Genomic DNA, 14,266 nt, shown 5'->3' on the forward strand with positions numbered 1-14,266 from the left:
GTAAAAAGCTTGCAGCACCTGGTATTTCTAGGAGGTCTCCCATCCAAGTACTGACCAGGCCCTGCCCCGTTTAGCTTCCAAGATCTGACGAGATCGGGCGCATTCAGGACGGTGTGGCCGCAAGCCGAGAAGCCTGGCTACATGATGTCTCTTAATGGCTGGCGGGTATTGACGGAACTTCCAGCAAAAAAAAAAAAAAAAAAAAAAAGAAAAAGAAAAATGGAGGGAAAAATATCAGTCCAGTAATGGGTTTTGAAAGTAGCCGGGTACGTGTACAATACTTCAATTATATCTCCTCCAGACAGATAGAGAGTATTAAGAGCTACGATAAAGTTACCCAGGAGACGTAAAAGCTTGCAGCACCAGGTATTTCCAGGAGGTCTCACATTCATGTACCGACCAGGTCCTGCCCCGTTTAGCTTCCGAGATCTGACGAGATCGGGCGCGTTCAGGATGGTGTGGCCGCAAGCCGAGATGCCTGGCTGCATGATGTCTCTTAAAGGCTGGCGGGTATTGACGGAACTGCCAGCAAAAAAAAAAAAGAAAAATAGAGGGAAATATACCAGTGCAGCACAGGGTGTTGAAAGTAGCCGGGTACGTGTACAATTCTTCAATTATATCTTCTCCAGACAGAAAGAGAGTATTAAGAGCTACGATGAAGTTCCCCAGGAGACGTAAAAAGCTGGCAGCACCTGGTATTTCCAGGAGGTCTCACATTTAAGTACTGACCAGGTCCTGCCCCGTTTAGCTTCCGAGATCTGACAAGATCGGGCGCGTTCAGGACGGTGTGGCCGCAAGCCGAGATGTCTGGCTGCATGATGTCTCTTAAAGGCTAGCGGGTATTGTCGGAATTTCCAGCAAAAAAAAAAAAGAAAAATAGAGGGAAATATACCAGTGCAGCAAAGGGTGTTGAAAGTAGCCGGGTACGTGTACAATTCTTCAATTATATCTCCTGGAGACAGAAAGAGAGTATTAAGAGCTACGATGAAGTTACCCAGGAGACGTAAAAAGTTTGCAGCACCTGGTATTTCTAGTAGGTCTCCCATCCAAGTACTGACCAGGCCCTGCCCCGTTTAGCTTCCGAGATCTGACGAGATCGGGCGCATTCAGGACGGTGTGACTACAAGCCAAGAGGCTTGGCTGCATGATGTCTCTTAAAGGCTGGCGGATATTGACGGAACTTCCAGCAAAAAAATAAAATAAAAAGAAAAATGGAGGGAAAAATATCAGTGCAGCAAAGGGTGTTGACAGTAGCTGGGTACGTGTACAATACTTAAATTATATCTCCTCCGGACAGATAGAGAGTATTAAGAGCTACGATGAAGTTACCCAGGAGACGTAAAAAGCTTGCAGCACCTGGTATTTCTAGGAGGTCTCCCATCCAAGTACTGACCAGGCCCTGCCCCGTTTAGCTTCCGAGATCTGACGAGATCGGGCGCGTTCAGGATGGTGTGGCCGCAAGCCAAGATGCCTGGCTGCATGATGTCTCTTAAAGGCTGGCGGGTATTGCCGGAACTGCCAGCAAAAAAAAAAAAGAAAAATAGAGGGAAAAATACCAGTGCAGCAAAGGGTGTTGAAAGTAGCCGGGTACGTGTACAATTCTTCAATTATATCTTCTCCAGACAGAAAGAGAGTATTAAGAGCTACGATGAAGTTCCCCAGGAGACGTAAAAAGCTGGCAGCACCTGGTATTTCCAGGAGGTCTCACATTTAAGTACTGACCAGGTCCTGCCCCGTTTAGCTTCCAAGATCTGACAAGATCGGGCGCGTTCAGGACGGTGTGGCCGCAAGCCGAGATGTCTGGCTGCATGATGTCTCTTAAAGGCTGGCGGGTATTGACGGAACTGCCAGCAAAAAAAAAAAAGAAAAATAGAGGGAAATATACCAGTGCAGCAAAGGGTGTTGAAAGTAGCCGGGTACGTGTACAATTCTTCAATTATATCTCCTGGAGACAGAAAGAGAGTATTAAGAGCTACGATGAAGTTACCCAGGAGACGTAAAAAGCTTGCAGCACCTGGTATTTCTAGGAGGTCTCCCATCCAAGTACTGACCAGGCCCTGCACCGTTTAGCTTCCGAGATCTGACGAGATCAGGCGCATTCAGGACAGTGTGTCCACAAGCCGAAAGCCCTGGCTGCATGATGTCTCTTAAAGGTTGGCGGGTATTGACGGAACTTCCAGCAAAAAAATAAAAGAAAAAAAGAAAAAAGAAAAATGGATGGAAAAATATCAGTGCAGCAAAGGGTGTTGACAGTAGCCGGGTACGTGTACAATACTTCAATTATATCTCCTCCAGACAGAGAGAGAGTATTAAGAGCTACAATAAAGTTACCCAGGAGACGTAAAAGCTTGCAGCACTAGGTATTTCCAGGAGGTCTCACATTCATGTACTGACCAGGTCCTGCCCCGTTTAGCTTCCGAGATCTGACGAGATCGGGCGCGTTCAGGATGGTGTGGCCGCAAGCCGAGATGCCTGGCTGCATGATGTCTCTTAAAGGCTGGCGGGTATTGACAGAACTGCCAGCAAAAAAAAAAAAGAAAAATAGAGGGAAATATACCAGTGCAGCAAAGGGTGTTGAAAGTAGCCGGGTACGTGTACAATTCTTCAATTATATCTTCTCCAGACAGAAAGAGAGTATTAAGAGCTACGATAAAGTTACCCAGGAGACGTAAAAGCTTGCAGCACCAGGTATTTCCAGGAGGTCTCACATTCATGTACTGACCAGGTCCTGCCCCGTTTAGCTTCCGAGATCTGACGATATCGGGCGCGTTCAGGATGGTGTGGCCGCAAGCCGAGATGCCTGGCTGCATGATGTCTCTTAAAGGCTGGCGGGTATTGACGGAACTGCCAGGAAAAAAAAAAAAGAAAAATAGAGGGAAATATACCAGTGCAGCACAGGGTGTTGAAAGTAGCCGGGTACGTGTACAATTCTTCAATTATATCTCCTGGAGAAAGAAAGAGAGTATTAAGAGCTACGATGAAGTTACCCAGGAGACGTAAAAAGCTTGCAGCACCTGGTATTTCCAGGAGGTCACACATCCAAGTACTGACCAGGCCCTGCCCCGTTTAGCTTCCGAAATCTGATATGATCGGGCGCGTTCAGGACGGTGTGACTACAAGCCAAGAGGCTTGGCTGCATGATGTCTCTTAAAGGCTGGCGGATATTGACGGAACTTCCAGCAAAAAAATAAAATAAAAAGAAAAATGGAGGGAAAAATATCAGTGCAGCAAAGGCTGTTGAAAGTAGCCTAGTACGTGTACAATTCTTCAATTATATCTCCTCCAGACAGAAAGAGAGTATTAAGAGCTACGATGAAGTTACCCAGGAGACGTAAAAAGCTTGCAGCACCTGGTATTTCTAGGAGGTCTCCCATCCAAGTACTGACCAGGCCCTGCCCCGTTTAGCTTCCGAGATCTGACGAGATCGGGCGCATTCAGGACGGTGTGGCCGCAAGCCGAGAAGCCTGGCTACATGATGTCTCTTAATGGCTAGCGGGTATTGACGGAACTTCCAGCAAAAAAAAAAAAAAAAAAAAAGAAAAAGAAAAATGGAGGGAAAAATATCAGTCCAGTAATGGGTTTTGAAAGTAGCCGGGTACGTGTACAATACTTCAATTATATCTCCTCCAGACAGATAGAGAGTATTAAGAGCTACGATAAAGTTACCCAGGAGACGTAAAAGCTTGCAGCACCAGGTATTTCCAGGAGGTCTCACATTCATGTACTGACCAGGTCCTGCCCCGTTTAGCTTCCGAGATCTGACGAGATCGGGCGCGTTCAGGATGGTGTGGCCGCAAGCCGAGATGCCTGGCTGCATGATGTCTCTTAAAGGCTGGCGGGTATTGACGGAACTGCCAGCAAAAAAAAAAAAGAAAAATAGAGGGAAATATACCAGTGCAGCACAGGGTGTTGAAAGTAGCCGGGTACGTGTACAATTCTTCAATTATATCTCCTGGAGAAAGAAAGAGAGTATTAAGAGCTACGATGAAGTTACCCAGGAGAAGTAAAAAGCTTGCAGCACCTGGTATTTCCAGGAGGTCACACATCCAAGTACTGACCAGGCCCTGCCCCGTTTAGCTTCCGAAATCTGATATGATCGGGCGCGTTCAGGACGGTGTGACTACAAGCCAAGAGGCCTGGCTGCATGATGTCTCTTAAAGGCTGGCGGGTATTGACAGAACTTCAAGCAAAAAAAAAAAAAAAAATGGATGGAAAAATATCAGTGCAGCAAAGGGTGTTGACAGTAGCTGGGTACGTGTACAATACTTAAATTATATCTCCTCCGGACAGATAGAGAGTATTAAGAGCTACGATGAAGTTACCCAGGAGACGTAAAAAGCTTGCAGCACCTGGTATTTCTAGGAGGTCTCCCATCCAAGTACTGACCAGGCCCTGCCCCGTTTAGCTTCCGAGATCTGACGAGATCGGGCGCGTTCAGGATGGTGTGGCTGCAAGCCAAGATGCCTGGCTGCATGATGTCTCTTAAAGGCTGGCGGGTATTGACGGAACTGCCAGCAAAAAAAAAAAAGAAAAATAGAGGGAAAAATACCAGTGCAGCAAAGGGTGTTGAAAGTAGCCGGGTACGTGTACAATTCTTCAATTATATCTTCTCCAGACAGAAAGAGAGTATTAAGAGCTACGATGAAGTTCCCCAGGAGACGTAAAAAGCTGGCAGCACCTGGTATTTCCAGGAGGTCTCACATTTAAGTACTGACCAGGTCCTGCCCCGTTTAGCTTCCGAGATCTGACAAGATCGGGCGCGTTCAGGACGGTGTGGCCGCAAGCCGAGATGTCTGGCTGCATGATGTCTCTTAAAGGCTGGCGGGTATTGACGGAACTGCCAGCAAAAAAAAAAAAGAAAAATAGAGGGAAATATACCAGTGCAGCAAAGGGTGTTGAAAGTAGCCGGGTACGTGTACAATTCTTCAATTATATCTCCTGGAGACAGAAAGAGAGTATTAAGAGCTACGATGAAGTTACCCAGGAGACGTAAAAAGCTTGCAGCACCTGGTATTTCTAGGAGGTCTCCCATCCAAGTACTGACCAGGCCCTGCACCGTTTAGCTTCCGAGATCTGACGAGATCGGGCGCATTCAGGACGGTGTGTCCACAAGCCGAAAGCCCTGGCTGCATGATGTCTCTTAAAGGTTGGCGGGTATTGATGGAACTTCCAGCAAAAAAATAAAAGAAAAAAAGAAAAAAGAAAAATGGATGGAAAAATATCAGTGCAGCAAAGGGTGTTGACAGTAGCCGGGTACGTGTACAATACTTCAATTATATCTCCTCCAGACAGAGAGAGAGTATTAAGAGCTACGATAAAGTTACCCAGGAGACGTAAAAGCTTGCAGCACTAGGTATTTCCAGGAGGTCTCACATTCATGTACTGACCAGGTCCTGCCCCGTTTAGCTTCCGAGATCTGACGAGATCGGGCGCGTTCAGGATGGTGTGGCCGCAAGCCAAGATGCCTGGCTGCATGATGTCTCTTAAAGGCTGGCGGGTATTGACAGAACTGCCAGCAAAAAAAAAAAAGAAAAATAGAGGGAAATATACCAGTGCAGCAAAGGGTGTTGAAAGTAGCCGGGTACGTGTACAATTCTTCAATTATATCTCCTGGAGACAGAAAGAGAGTATTAAGAGCTACGATGAAGTTACCCAGGAGACGTAAAAAGCTTGCAGCACCTGGTATTTCTAGGAGGTCTCCCATCCAAGTACTGACCAGGCCCTGCCCCGTTTAGCTTCCGAGATCTGACGAGATCAGGCGCATTCAGGACGGTGTGGCCGCAAGCCAAGAAGCCTGGCTACATGATGTCTCTTAAAGGTTGGCGGGTATTGACGGAACTTCCAGCAAAAAAAAAAAAAAAAAAGAAAAATGGAGGGAAAAATATCAGTGCAGGAAAGGGTGTTGACAGTAGCTGGGTACGTGTACAATACTTCAATTATATCTCCTGCAGACTGAAAGAGAGTATTAAGAGCTACGATAAAGTTACCCAGGAGACGTAAAAGTTTGCAGCACCTGGTATTTCCAGGAGGTCTCACATTCAAGTACTGACCAGGTCCTGCCCCGTTTAGCTTCCGAGATCTGACGATATCATGCGCATTCAGGACGGTGTGGCCGAAAGCCGAGAGGCACGGCTGCATGATGTCTCTTTAAGGCTGGCGGGTATTGACGGAACTTACAGCAAAAAAAAAAAAAAAAAGAAAAATGGAGGGAAAAATATCAGTGCAGCAAAGGGTTTTGAAAGTAGCCGGGTACGTGTACAATTCTTCAATAATATCTCCTACAGACTGAAAGAGAGTATTAAGAGCTATGATGAAGTTACCCAGGAGACGTAAAAAGCTTGCAGCACCTGGTATTTCCAGGAGGTCACCCATCCAAGTACTGACCAGGCCCTGCCCCGTTAGCTTCCGAAATCTGATGAGATGGGGCGCGTTCAGGACGGTGTGGCCGCAAGCCAAGAGGCCTGGCTGCATGATGTCTCTTAAAGGCTGGCGGGTATTGACGGAACTTCCAGCAAAAAAAAAAAAAAAAAAATGGAAAATGGAGGGAAAAATATCAGTACAGCAAAGGCTGTTGAAAGTAGCCGGGTACATGTACAATTCTTCAATTATATCTCCTCCAGACTGAATGAGAGTATTAAGAGCTATGCTGAAGTTACCCAGGAGATGTAAAAAGCTTTCAGCACCTGGTATTTCCAGGAGGTCACCCATCCAATTACTGACCAGACCCTGCCCAGTTTTTCTTCCGAGATCTGACGAGATTTTGCATCTTCAGGACGGTGTGGCCTCAAGCCAAGAGGCCTGGCTGCATGATGTCTCTTAAAGGCTGGAGGGTATTGATGGAACTTCCAGCAAGAAATAAAAGAAAAAAGAAAAATGGAGGGAAAAATATCAGTGCAGCAAAGCGTGTTGAAGGTAGCCGGGTACGTGTACAATTCTTCAATTATATCTCCTCCAGACAGATAGAGAGTATTAAGAGCTACGATAAAGTTACCCAGGAGACGTAAAAGCTTGCAGCACCAGGTATTTCCAGGAGGTCTCACATTCAAGTACTGAACAGGTCCTGCCCCGTTTAGCTTCCGAGATCTGACGAGATCGGGCGCGTTCAGGACGGTGTGGCCGCAAGGCGAGATGTCTGGCTGCATGACGTCTCTTAAAGGCTGGCGGGTATTGACGGAATTTCCAGCAAAAAAAAAAAAAAAAAAATAGAAAAATGGAGGGAAAAATATCAGTGCAGGAAAGGGTGTTGAAAGTAGCCGGGTACGTGTACAATTCTTCAATTATATCTCCTGGAGACAGAAAGAGATTATTAAGAGCTACGATGAAGTTACCCAGGAGACGTAAAAAGCTTGCAGCACCTGGTATTTCTAGGAGGTCTCCCATTCAAGTACTGACCAGGCCCTGCCCCGTTTAGCTTCCGAGATCTGACGAGATCGGGCGCATTCAGGACGGTGTGGCCGCAAGCTGAGATGCCTGGCTGCATGATGTCTCTTAAAGGCTGGCGGGTATTGACGGAACTGCCAGCAAAAAAAAAAAAAGAAAAATAGAGGGAAAAATACCAGTGCAGCAAAGGGTGTTGACAGTAGCTGGATACGTGTACAATACTTCAATTATATCTCCTCCAGACAGAGAGAGATTATTAAGAGCTACGATAAAGTTACCCAGAAGACGTAAAAGCTTGCAGCACTAGGTATTTCCAGGAGGTCTCACTTTCATGTACTGACCAGGTCCTGCCCCGTTTAGCTTCCGAGATCTGACGAGATCGGGCGCGTTCAGGATGGTGTGGCCGCAAGCCGAGATGCCTGGCTGCATGATGTCTCTTAAAGGCTGGCGGGTATTGACGGAACTGCCAGCAAAAAAAAAAAAGAAAAATAGAGGGAAATATACCAGTGCAGCAAAGGGTGTTGAAAGTAGCCGGGTACGTGTACAATTCTTCAATTATATCTCCTGGAGACAGAAAGAGAGTATTAAGAGCTACGATGAAGTTACCCAGGAGACGTAAAAAGCTTGCAGCACCTGGTATTTCTAGGAGGTCTCCCATCCAAGTACTGACCAGGCCCTGCCCCGTTTAGCTTCCCGAGATCTGACAAGATCGGGCGCGTTCAGGATGGTGTCGCCGCAAGCCGAGATGCCTGGCTGCATGATGTCTCTTAAAGGCTGGCGGGTATTGACGGAACTGCCAGCAAAAAAAAAAAGAAAAATAGAGGGAAATATACCAGTGCAGCAAAGGGTGTTGAAAGTAGCCGGGTACGTGTACAATTCTTCAATTATATCTCCTGGAGACAGAAAGAGAGTATTAAGAGCTACGATGAAGTTACCCAGGAGACGTAAAAACCGTGCAGCACCTGGTATTTCTAGGAGGTCTCCCATCCAAGTACTGACCAGGCCCTGCCCCGTTTAGCTTCCGCGATCTGACGAGATCGGGCGCATTCAGGACGGTGTGGCCACAAGCCGAAAGGCCTGGCTGCATGATGTCTCTTAAAGGTTGGCGGGTATTGACGGAACTTCCAGCAAAAAAAAAAAAAAAAAAAAAAAAAAAAAAGAAAAATGGATGGAAAAATATCAGTGCAGCAAAGGGTATTGACAGTAGCTGGGTACGTGTACAATTCTTCAATTATATCTCCTCCAGACAGAAAGAGAGAATTAAAAGCTACGATAAAGTTACCCAGGAGACGTAAAAGCTTGCAGCACCAGGTATTTCCAGGAGGTCTCCCATCCAAGTACTGACCAGGTCCTGCCCCGTTTAGCTTCCGAGATCTTACGAGATCGGGCACGTTCAGGACGGTGTGGCCGCAAGCCAAGAGGCCTGGCTGCATGATGTCTCTTAAAGGTTGGCGGGTATTGACGGAACTTCCAGCAAAAAAAAAAAAAAAAAAAAAAAAAGAAAAATGGATGGAAAAATATCAGTGCAGCAAAGGGTGTTGACAGTAGCTGGATACGTGTACAATACTTCAATTATATCTCCTCCAGACAGAGAGAGAGTATTAAGAGCTACGATAAAGTTACCCAGGAGACGTAAAAGCTTGCAGCACTAGGTACTTCCAGGAGGTCTCACTTTCATGTACTGACCAGGTCCTGCCCCGTTTAGCTTCCGAGATCTGACGAGATCGGGCGCGTTCAGGATGGTGTGGCCGCAAGCCGAGATGCCTGGCTGCATGATGTCTCTTAAAGGCTGGCGGGTATTGACGGAACTGCCAGCAAAAAAAAAAAAGAAAAATAGAGGGAAATATACCAGTGCAGCAAAGGGTGTTGAAAGTAGCCGGGTACGTGTACAATTCTTCAATTATATCTCCTGGAGACAGAAAGAGAGTATTAAGAGCTACGATGAAGTTACCCAGGAGACGTAAAAAGCTTGCAGCACCTGGTATTTCTAGGAGGTCTCCCATCCAAGTACTGACCAGGCCCTGCCCCGTTTAGCTTCCGAGATCTGACAAGATCGGGCGCGTTCAGGATGGTGTGGCCGCAAGCCGAGATGCCTGGCTGCATGATGTCTCTTAAAGGCTGGCGGGTATTGACGGAACTGCCAGCAAAAAAAAAAAGAAAAATAGAGGGAAATATACCAGTGCAGCAAAGGGTGTTGAAAGTAGCCGGGTACGTGTACAATTCTTCAATTATATCTCCTGGAGACAGAAAGAGAGTATTAAGAGCTACGATGAAGTTACCCAGGAGACGTAAAAAGCTTGCAGCACCTGGTATTTCTAGGAGGTCTCCCATCCAAGTACTGACCAGGCCCTGCCCCGTTTAGCTTCCGAGATCTGACAAGATCGGGCGCGTTCAGGATGGTGTGGCCGCAAGCCGAGATGCCTGGCTGCATGATGTCTCTTAAAGGCTGGCGGGTATTGACGGAACTGCCAGCAAAAAAAAAAAGAAAAATAGAGGGAAATATACCAGTGCAGCAAAGGGTGTTGAAAGTAGCCGGGTACGTGTACAATTCTTCAATTATATCTCCTGGAGACAGAAAGAGAGTATTAAGAGCTACGATGAAGTTACCCAGGAGACGTAAAAAGCTTGCAGCACCTGGTATTTCTAGGAGGTCTCCCATCCAAGTACTGACCAGGCCCTGCCCCGTTTAGCTTCCGAGATCTGACGAGATCGGGCGCATTCAGGACGGTAAGGCCACAAGCCGAAAGGCCTGGCTGCATGATGTCTCTTAAAGGTTGGCGGGTATTGACGGAACTTCCAGCAAAAAAAAAAAGAAAAAAAGAAAAAAGAAAAATGGATGGAAAAATATCAGTGCAGCAAAGGGTGTTGACAGTAGCTGGATACGTGTACAATACTTCAATTATATCTCCTCCAGACAGAGAGAGAGTATTAAGAGCTACGATAAAGTTTCCCAGGAGACGTAAAAGCTTGCAGCACTAGGTATTTCCAGGAGGTCTCACTATCATGTACTGACCAGGTCCTGCCCCGTTTAGCTTCCGAGATCTGACGAGATCGGACGCGTTCAGGATGGTGTGGCCGCAAGCCGAGATGCCTGGCTGCATGATGTCTCTTAAAGGCTGGCGGGTATTGACGGAACTGCCAGCAAAAAAAAAAAAGAAAAATAGAGGGAAATATACCAGTGCAGCAAAGGGTGTTGAAAGAAGCCGGGTACGTGTACAATTCTTCAATTATATCTCCTGGAGACAGAAAGAGAGTATTAAGAGCTACGATGAAGTTACCCAGGAGACGTAAAAAGCTTGCAGCACCTGGTATTTCTAGGAGGCCTCCCATCCAAGTACTGACCAGGCCCTGCCCCGTTTAGCTTCCGAGATCTGACGAGATCGGGCGCATTCAGGACGGTGTGGCCACAAGCCGAAAGGCCTGGCTGCATGATGTCTCTTAAAGGTTGGCGGGTATTGACGGAACTTCCAGAAAAAAAAAAAAAGAAAAAAAGAAAAAAGAAAAATGGATGGAAAAATATCAGTGCAGCAAAGGGTGTTGACAGTAGCTGGATACGTGTACAATACTTCAATTATATCTCCTCCAGACAGAGAGAGAGAATTAAAAGCTACGATAAAGTTACCCAGGAGACGTAAAAGCTTGCAGCACCAGGTATTTCCAGGAGGTCTCCCATCCAAGTACTGACCAGGTCCTGCCCCGTTTAGCTTCCGAGATCTTACGAGATCGGGCACGTTCAGGACGGTGTGGCCGCAAGCCAAGAGGCCTGGCTGCATGATGTCTCTTAAAGGTTGGCGGGTATTGACGGAACTTCCAGCAAAAAAAAAAAAAAAAAAAAAAAAAAGAAAAATGGATGGAAAAATATCAGTGCAGCAAAGGGTGTTGACAGTAGCTGGATACGTGTACAATACTTCAATTATATCTCCTCCAGACAGAGAGAGAGTATTAAGAGCTACGATAAAGTTACCCAGGAGACGTAAAAGCTTGCAGCACTAGGTACTTCCAGGAGGTCTCACTTTCATGTACTGACCAGGTCCTGCCCCGTTTAGCTTCCGAGATCTGACGAGATCGGGCGCGTTCAGGATGGTGTGGCCGCAAGCCGAGATGCCTGGCTGCATGATGTCTCTTAAAGGCTGGCGGGTATTGACGGAACTGCCAGCAAAAAAAAAAAAGAAAAATAGAGGGAAATATACCAGTGCAGCAAAGGGTGTTGAAAGTAGCCGGGTACGTGTACAATTCTTCAATTATATCTCCTGGAGACAGAAAGAGAGTATTAAGAGCTACGATGAAGTTACCCAGGAGACGTAAAAAGCTTGCAGCACCTGGTATTTCTAGGAGGTCTCCCATCCAAGTACTGACCAGGCCGTGCCCCGTTTAGCTTCCGAGATCTGACAAGATCGGGCGCGTTCAGGATGGTGTGGCCGCAAGCCGAGATGCCTGGCTGCATGATGTCTCTTAAAGGCTGGCGGGTATTGACGGAACTGCCAGCAAAAAAAAAAAGAAAAATAGAGGGAAATATACCAGTGCAGCAAAGGGTGTTGAAAGTAGCCGGGTACGTGTACAATTCTTCAATTATATCTCCTGGAGACAGAAAGAGAGTATTAAGAGCTACGATGAAGTTACCCAGGAGACGTAAAAAGCTTGCAGCACCTGGTATTTCTAGGAGGTCTCCCATCCAAGTACTGACCAGGCCCTGCCCCGTTTAGCTTCCGAGATCTGACGAGATCGGGCGCATTCAGGACGGTAAGGCCACAAGCCGAAAGGCCTGGCTGCATGATGTCTCTTAAAGGTTGGCGGGTATTGACGGAACTTCCAGCAAAAAAAAAAAGAAAAAAAGAAAAAAGAAAAATGGATGGAAAAATATCAGTGCAGCAAAGGGTGTTGACAGTAGCTGGATACGTGTACAATACTTCAATTATATCTCCTCCAGACAGAGAGAGAGTATTAAGAGCTACGATAAAGTTTCCCAGGAGACGTAAAAGCTTGCAGCACTAGGTATTTCCAGGAGGTCTCACTATCATGTACTGACCAGGTCCTGCCCCGTTTAGCTTCCGAGATCTGACGAGATCGGACGCGTTCAGGATGGTGTGGCCGCAAGCCGAGATGCCTGGCTGCATGATGTCTCTTAAAGGCTGGCGGGTATTGACGGAACTGCCAGCAAAAAAAAAAAAGAAAAATAGAGGGAAATATACCAGTGCAGCAAAGGGTGTTGAAAGAAGCCGGGTACGTGTACAATTCTTCAATTATATCTCCTGGAGACAGAAAGAGAGTATTAAGAGCTACGATGAAGTTACCCAGGAGACGTAAAAAGCTTGCAGCACCTGGTATTTCTAGGAGGTCTCCCATCCAAGTACTGACCAGGCCCTGCCCCATTTAGCTTCCGAGATCTGAGAAGATCGGGCGCGTTCAGGATGGTGTGGCCGCAAGCCGAGATGCCTGGCTGCATGATGTCTCTTAAAGGCTGGCGGGTATTGACGGAACTTCCAGCAAAAAAAAAAAGAAAAATAGAGGGAAATATACCAGTGCAGCAAAGGGTGTTGAAAGTAGCCGGATACGTGTACAATTCTTCAATTATATCTCCTGGAGACAGAAAGAGAGTATTAAGAGCTACGATGAAGTTACCCAGGAGACGTAAAAAGCTTGCAGCACCTGGTATTTCTAGGAGGTCTCCCATCCAAGTACTGACCAGGCCCTGCCCCGTTTAGCTTCCGAGATCTGACGAGATCGGGCGCATTCAGGACGGTGTGGCCACAAGCCGAAAGGCCTGGCTGCATGATGTCTCTTAAAGGTTGGCGGGTATTGACGGAACTTCCAGCAAAAAAAAAAAAGAAAAAAAGAAAAAAGAAAAATGGATGGAAAAATATCAGTGCAGCAAAGGGTGTTGACAGTAGCTGGATACGTGTACAATACTTCAATTATATCTCCTCCAGACAGAGAGAGAGTATTAAGAGCTACGATAAAGTTACCCAGGAGACGTAAAAGCTTGCAGCACTAGGTATTTCCAGGAGGTATCACTTTCATGTACTGACCAGGTCCTGCCCCGTTTAGCTTCCGAGATCTGACGAGATCGGGCGCGTTCAGGATGGTGTGGCCGCAAGCCGAGATGCCTGGCTGCATGATGTCTCTTAAAGGCTGGCGGGTATTGACGGAATTTCCAGCAAAAAAAAAAAAAAAAAATAGAAAAATGGAGGTAAAAATATCAGTGCAGGAAAGGGTGTTGAAAGTAGCCGGGTACGTGTACAATTCTTCAATTATATCTCCTGGAGACAGAAAGAGAGTATTAAGAGCTACGATGAAGTTACCCAGGAGACGTAAAAAGCTTGCAGCACCCGGTATTTCTAGGAGGTCTCCCATCCAAGTACTGACCAGGCCCTGCCCCGTTTAGCTTCCGAGATCTGACGAGATCGGGCGCGTTCAGGACAGTGTGGCCACAAGCCGAAAGGCCTGGCTGCATGATGTCTCTTAAAGGTTGGCGGGTATTGACGGAACTTCCAGCAAAAAAAAAAAACAAAAAAAGAAAAAAGAAAAATGGATGGAAAAATATCAGTGCAGCAATGGGTGTTGACAGTAGCCGGGTACGTGTACAATACTTCAATTATATCTCCTGCAGACTGAAAGAGAGTATTAAGAGCTACGATAAAGTTACCCAGGAGACGAAAAAGCTAGCAGCACCTGGTATTTCCAGGAGGTCACCCATCCAAGTACTGACCAGGACCTGCCCCGTTTAGCTTCCGAGATCTGATGAGATTGGGCGCGTTCAGGACGGTGTGGCCGCAAGCCAAGAGGCCTGGCTGCATGATGTCTCTTAAAGGCTGACGGGTATTGATGGAACTGCCAGCAAAAAAAAAATGGATAAAGAAAAATGGAGGGAAATATACCAGTGCAGCAA

General features: G+C 46.7%; 15 non-coding genes and 26 pseudogenes across 15 annotated transcripts; all 41 read right to left on the reverse strand.

Annotated features, from left to right (window-relative positions):
- Positions 1 to 6: 6 nt before the first annotated feature.
- On the reverse strand, positions 7 to 125 carry LOC136762494 (5S ribosomal RNA). The gene has a single exon (XR_010820691.1). It is a non-coding gene; the product is annotated as a 5S ribosomal RNA (ribosomal RNA).
- Positions 126 to 351: 226 nt separating this feature from the next.
- On the reverse strand, positions 352 to 470 carry LOC136761481 (uncharacterized; annotated as a pseudogene).
- A 210-nt stretch (positions 471 to 680) lies between these two features.
- LOC136761597 (uncharacterized) lies at positions 681 to 799 on the reverse strand (annotated as a pseudogene).
- Positions 800 to 1,009: 210 nt separating this feature from the next.
- On the reverse strand, positions 1,010 to 1,128 carry LOC136760903 (uncharacterized; annotated as a pseudogene).
- Positions 1,129 to 1,344: 216 nt separating this feature from the next.
- Positions 1,345 to 1,463, reverse strand: LOC136761170 (5S ribosomal RNA). Its single transcript, XR_010820328.1, has one exon. It is a non-coding gene; the product is annotated as a 5S ribosomal RNA (ribosomal RNA).
- A 210-nt stretch (positions 1,464 to 1,673) lies between these two features.
- Positions 1,674 to 1,792, reverse strand: LOC136761851 (uncharacterized; annotated as a pseudogene).
- Positions 1,793 to 2,002: 210 nt separating this feature from the next.
- On the reverse strand, positions 2,003 to 2,121 carry LOC136761547 (uncharacterized; annotated as a pseudogene).
- Positions 2,122 to 2,345: 224 nt separating this feature from the next.
- Positions 2,346 to 2,464, reverse strand: LOC136761571 (uncharacterized; annotated as a pseudogene).
- A 209-nt stretch (positions 2,465 to 2,673) lies between these two features.
- Positions 2,674 to 2,792, reverse strand: LOC136761742 (uncharacterized; annotated as a pseudogene).
- Positions 2,793 to 3,002: 210 nt separating this feature from the next.
- On the reverse strand, positions 3,003 to 3,121 carry LOC136761376 (uncharacterized; annotated as a pseudogene).
- A 216-nt stretch (positions 3,122 to 3,337) lies between these two features.
- On the reverse strand, positions 3,338 to 3,456 carry LOC136761066 (5S ribosomal RNA). Its single transcript, XR_010820318.1, has one exon. It is a non-coding gene; the product is annotated as a 5S ribosomal RNA (ribosomal RNA).
- A 224-nt stretch (positions 3,457 to 3,680) lies between these two features.
- On the reverse strand, positions 3,681 to 3,799 carry LOC136761221 (uncharacterized; annotated as a pseudogene).
- Positions 3,800 to 4,009: 210 nt separating this feature from the next.
- On the reverse strand, positions 4,010 to 4,128 carry LOC136761377 (uncharacterized; annotated as a pseudogene).
- A 209-nt stretch (positions 4,129 to 4,337) lies between these two features.
- LOC136761404 (5S ribosomal RNA) lies at positions 4,338 to 4,456 on the reverse strand. Its single transcript, XR_010820352.1, has one exon. It is a non-coding gene; the product is annotated as a 5S ribosomal RNA (ribosomal RNA).
- A 210-nt stretch (positions 4,457 to 4,666) lies between these two features.
- LOC136761598 (uncharacterized) lies at positions 4,667 to 4,785 on the reverse strand (annotated as a pseudogene).
- Positions 4,786 to 4,995: 210 nt separating this feature from the next.
- On the reverse strand, positions 4,996 to 5,114 carry LOC136761092 (uncharacterized; annotated as a pseudogene).
- A 224-nt stretch (positions 5,115 to 5,338) lies between these two features.
- Positions 5,339 to 5,457, reverse strand: LOC136761572 (uncharacterized; annotated as a pseudogene).
- A 210-nt stretch (positions 5,458 to 5,667) lies between these two features.
- On the reverse strand, positions 5,668 to 5,786 carry LOC136762430 (5S ribosomal RNA). The gene has a single exon (XR_010820629.1). It is a non-coding gene; the product is annotated as a 5S ribosomal RNA (ribosomal RNA).
- A 549-nt stretch (positions 5,787 to 6,335) lies between these two features.
- Positions 6,336 to 6,453, reverse strand: LOC136761331 (uncharacterized; annotated as a pseudogene).
- Positions 6,454 to 7,005: 552 nt separating this feature from the next.
- Positions 7,006 to 7,124, reverse strand: LOC136761472 (uncharacterized; annotated as a pseudogene).
- Positions 7,125 to 7,343: 219 nt separating this feature from the next.
- Positions 7,344 to 7,462, reverse strand: LOC136762274 (5S ribosomal RNA). The gene has a single exon (XR_010820480.1). It is a non-coding gene; the product is annotated as a 5S ribosomal RNA (ribosomal RNA).
- Positions 7,463 to 7,672: 210 nt separating this feature from the next.
- LOC136761817 (uncharacterized) lies at positions 7,673 to 7,791 on the reverse strand (annotated as a pseudogene).
- Positions 7,792 to 8,001: 210 nt separating this feature from the next.
- LOC136761278 (uncharacterized) lies at positions 8,002 to 8,121 on the reverse strand (annotated as a pseudogene).
- A 209-nt stretch (positions 8,122 to 8,330) lies between these two features.
- LOC136761488 (uncharacterized) lies at positions 8,331 to 8,449 on the reverse strand (annotated as a pseudogene).
- Positions 8,450 to 8,676: 227 nt separating this feature from the next.
- LOC136762590 (5S ribosomal RNA) lies at positions 8,677 to 8,795 on the reverse strand. The gene has a single exon (XR_010820785.1). It is a non-coding gene; the product is annotated as a 5S ribosomal RNA (ribosomal RNA).
- Positions 8,796 to 9,017: 222 nt separating this feature from the next.
- Positions 9,018 to 9,136, reverse strand: LOC136761911 (uncharacterized; annotated as a pseudogene).
- Positions 9,137 to 9,346: 210 nt separating this feature from the next.
- LOC136762556 (5S ribosomal RNA) lies at positions 9,347 to 9,465 on the reverse strand. The gene has a single exon (XR_010820752.1). It is a non-coding gene; the product is annotated as a 5S ribosomal RNA (ribosomal RNA).
- Positions 9,466 to 9,674: 209 nt separating this feature from the next.
- On the reverse strand, positions 9,675 to 9,793 carry LOC136762557 (5S ribosomal RNA). Its single transcript, XR_010820753.1, has one exon. It is a non-coding gene; the product is annotated as a 5S ribosomal RNA (ribosomal RNA).
- Positions 9,794 to 10,002: 209 nt separating this feature from the next.
- On the reverse strand, positions 10,003 to 10,121 carry LOC136762322 (5S ribosomal RNA). The gene has a single exon (XR_010820525.1). It is a non-coding gene; the product is annotated as a 5S ribosomal RNA (ribosomal RNA).
- Positions 10,122 to 10,344: 223 nt separating this feature from the next.
- On the reverse strand, positions 10,345 to 10,463 carry LOC136762077 (uncharacterized; annotated as a pseudogene).
- A 210-nt stretch (positions 10,464 to 10,673) lies between these two features.
- LOC136762573 (5S ribosomal RNA) lies at positions 10,674 to 10,792 on the reverse strand. Its single transcript, XR_010820769.1, has one exon. It is a non-coding gene; the product is annotated as a 5S ribosomal RNA (ribosomal RNA).
- Positions 10,793 to 11,016: 224 nt separating this feature from the next.
- LOC136762591 (5S ribosomal RNA) lies at positions 11,017 to 11,135 on the reverse strand. The gene has a single exon (XR_010820786.1). It is a non-coding gene; the product is annotated as a 5S ribosomal RNA (ribosomal RNA).
- Positions 11,136 to 11,358: 223 nt separating this feature from the next.
- Positions 11,359 to 11,477, reverse strand: LOC136761914 (uncharacterized; annotated as a pseudogene).
- Positions 11,478 to 11,687: 210 nt separating this feature from the next.
- Positions 11,688 to 11,806, reverse strand: LOC136761096 (uncharacterized; annotated as a pseudogene).
- A 209-nt stretch (positions 11,807 to 12,015) lies between these two features.
- On the reverse strand, positions 12,016 to 12,134 carry LOC136762334 (5S ribosomal RNA). The gene has a single exon (XR_010820537.1). It is a non-coding gene; the product is annotated as a 5S ribosomal RNA (ribosomal RNA).
- A 223-nt stretch (positions 12,135 to 12,357) lies between these two features.
- On the reverse strand, positions 12,358 to 12,476 carry LOC136762078 (uncharacterized; annotated as a pseudogene).
- A 210-nt stretch (positions 12,477 to 12,686) lies between these two features.
- LOC136760928 (uncharacterized) lies at positions 12,687 to 12,805 on the reverse strand (annotated as a pseudogene).
- Positions 12,806 to 13,014: 209 nt separating this feature from the next.
- Positions 13,015 to 13,133, reverse strand: LOC136762128 (5S ribosomal RNA). Its single transcript, XR_010820437.1, has one exon. It is a non-coding gene; the product is annotated as a 5S ribosomal RNA (ribosomal RNA).
- A 224-nt stretch (positions 13,134 to 13,357) lies between these two features.
- LOC136761960 (uncharacterized) lies at positions 13,358 to 13,476 on the reverse strand (annotated as a pseudogene).
- Positions 13,477 to 13,694: 218 nt separating this feature from the next.
- Positions 13,695 to 13,813, reverse strand: LOC136762663 (5S ribosomal RNA). The gene has a single exon (XR_010820857.1). It is a non-coding gene; the product is annotated as a 5S ribosomal RNA (ribosomal RNA).
- A 224-nt stretch (positions 13,814 to 14,037) lies between these two features.
- On the reverse strand, positions 14,038 to 14,156 carry LOC136760828 (uncharacterized; annotated as a pseudogene).
- Positions 14,157 to 14,266: the final 110 nt, after the last annotated feature.

Source organism: Amia ocellicauda, chromosome 10, assembly GCF_036373705.1.
Source record: "Amia ocellicauda isolate fAmiCal2 chromosome 10, fAmiCal2.hap1, whole genome shotgun sequence".
Taxonomy (NCBI): domain Eukaryota; kingdom Metazoa; phylum Chordata; class Actinopteri; order Amiiformes; family Amiidae; genus Amia; species Amia ocellicauda.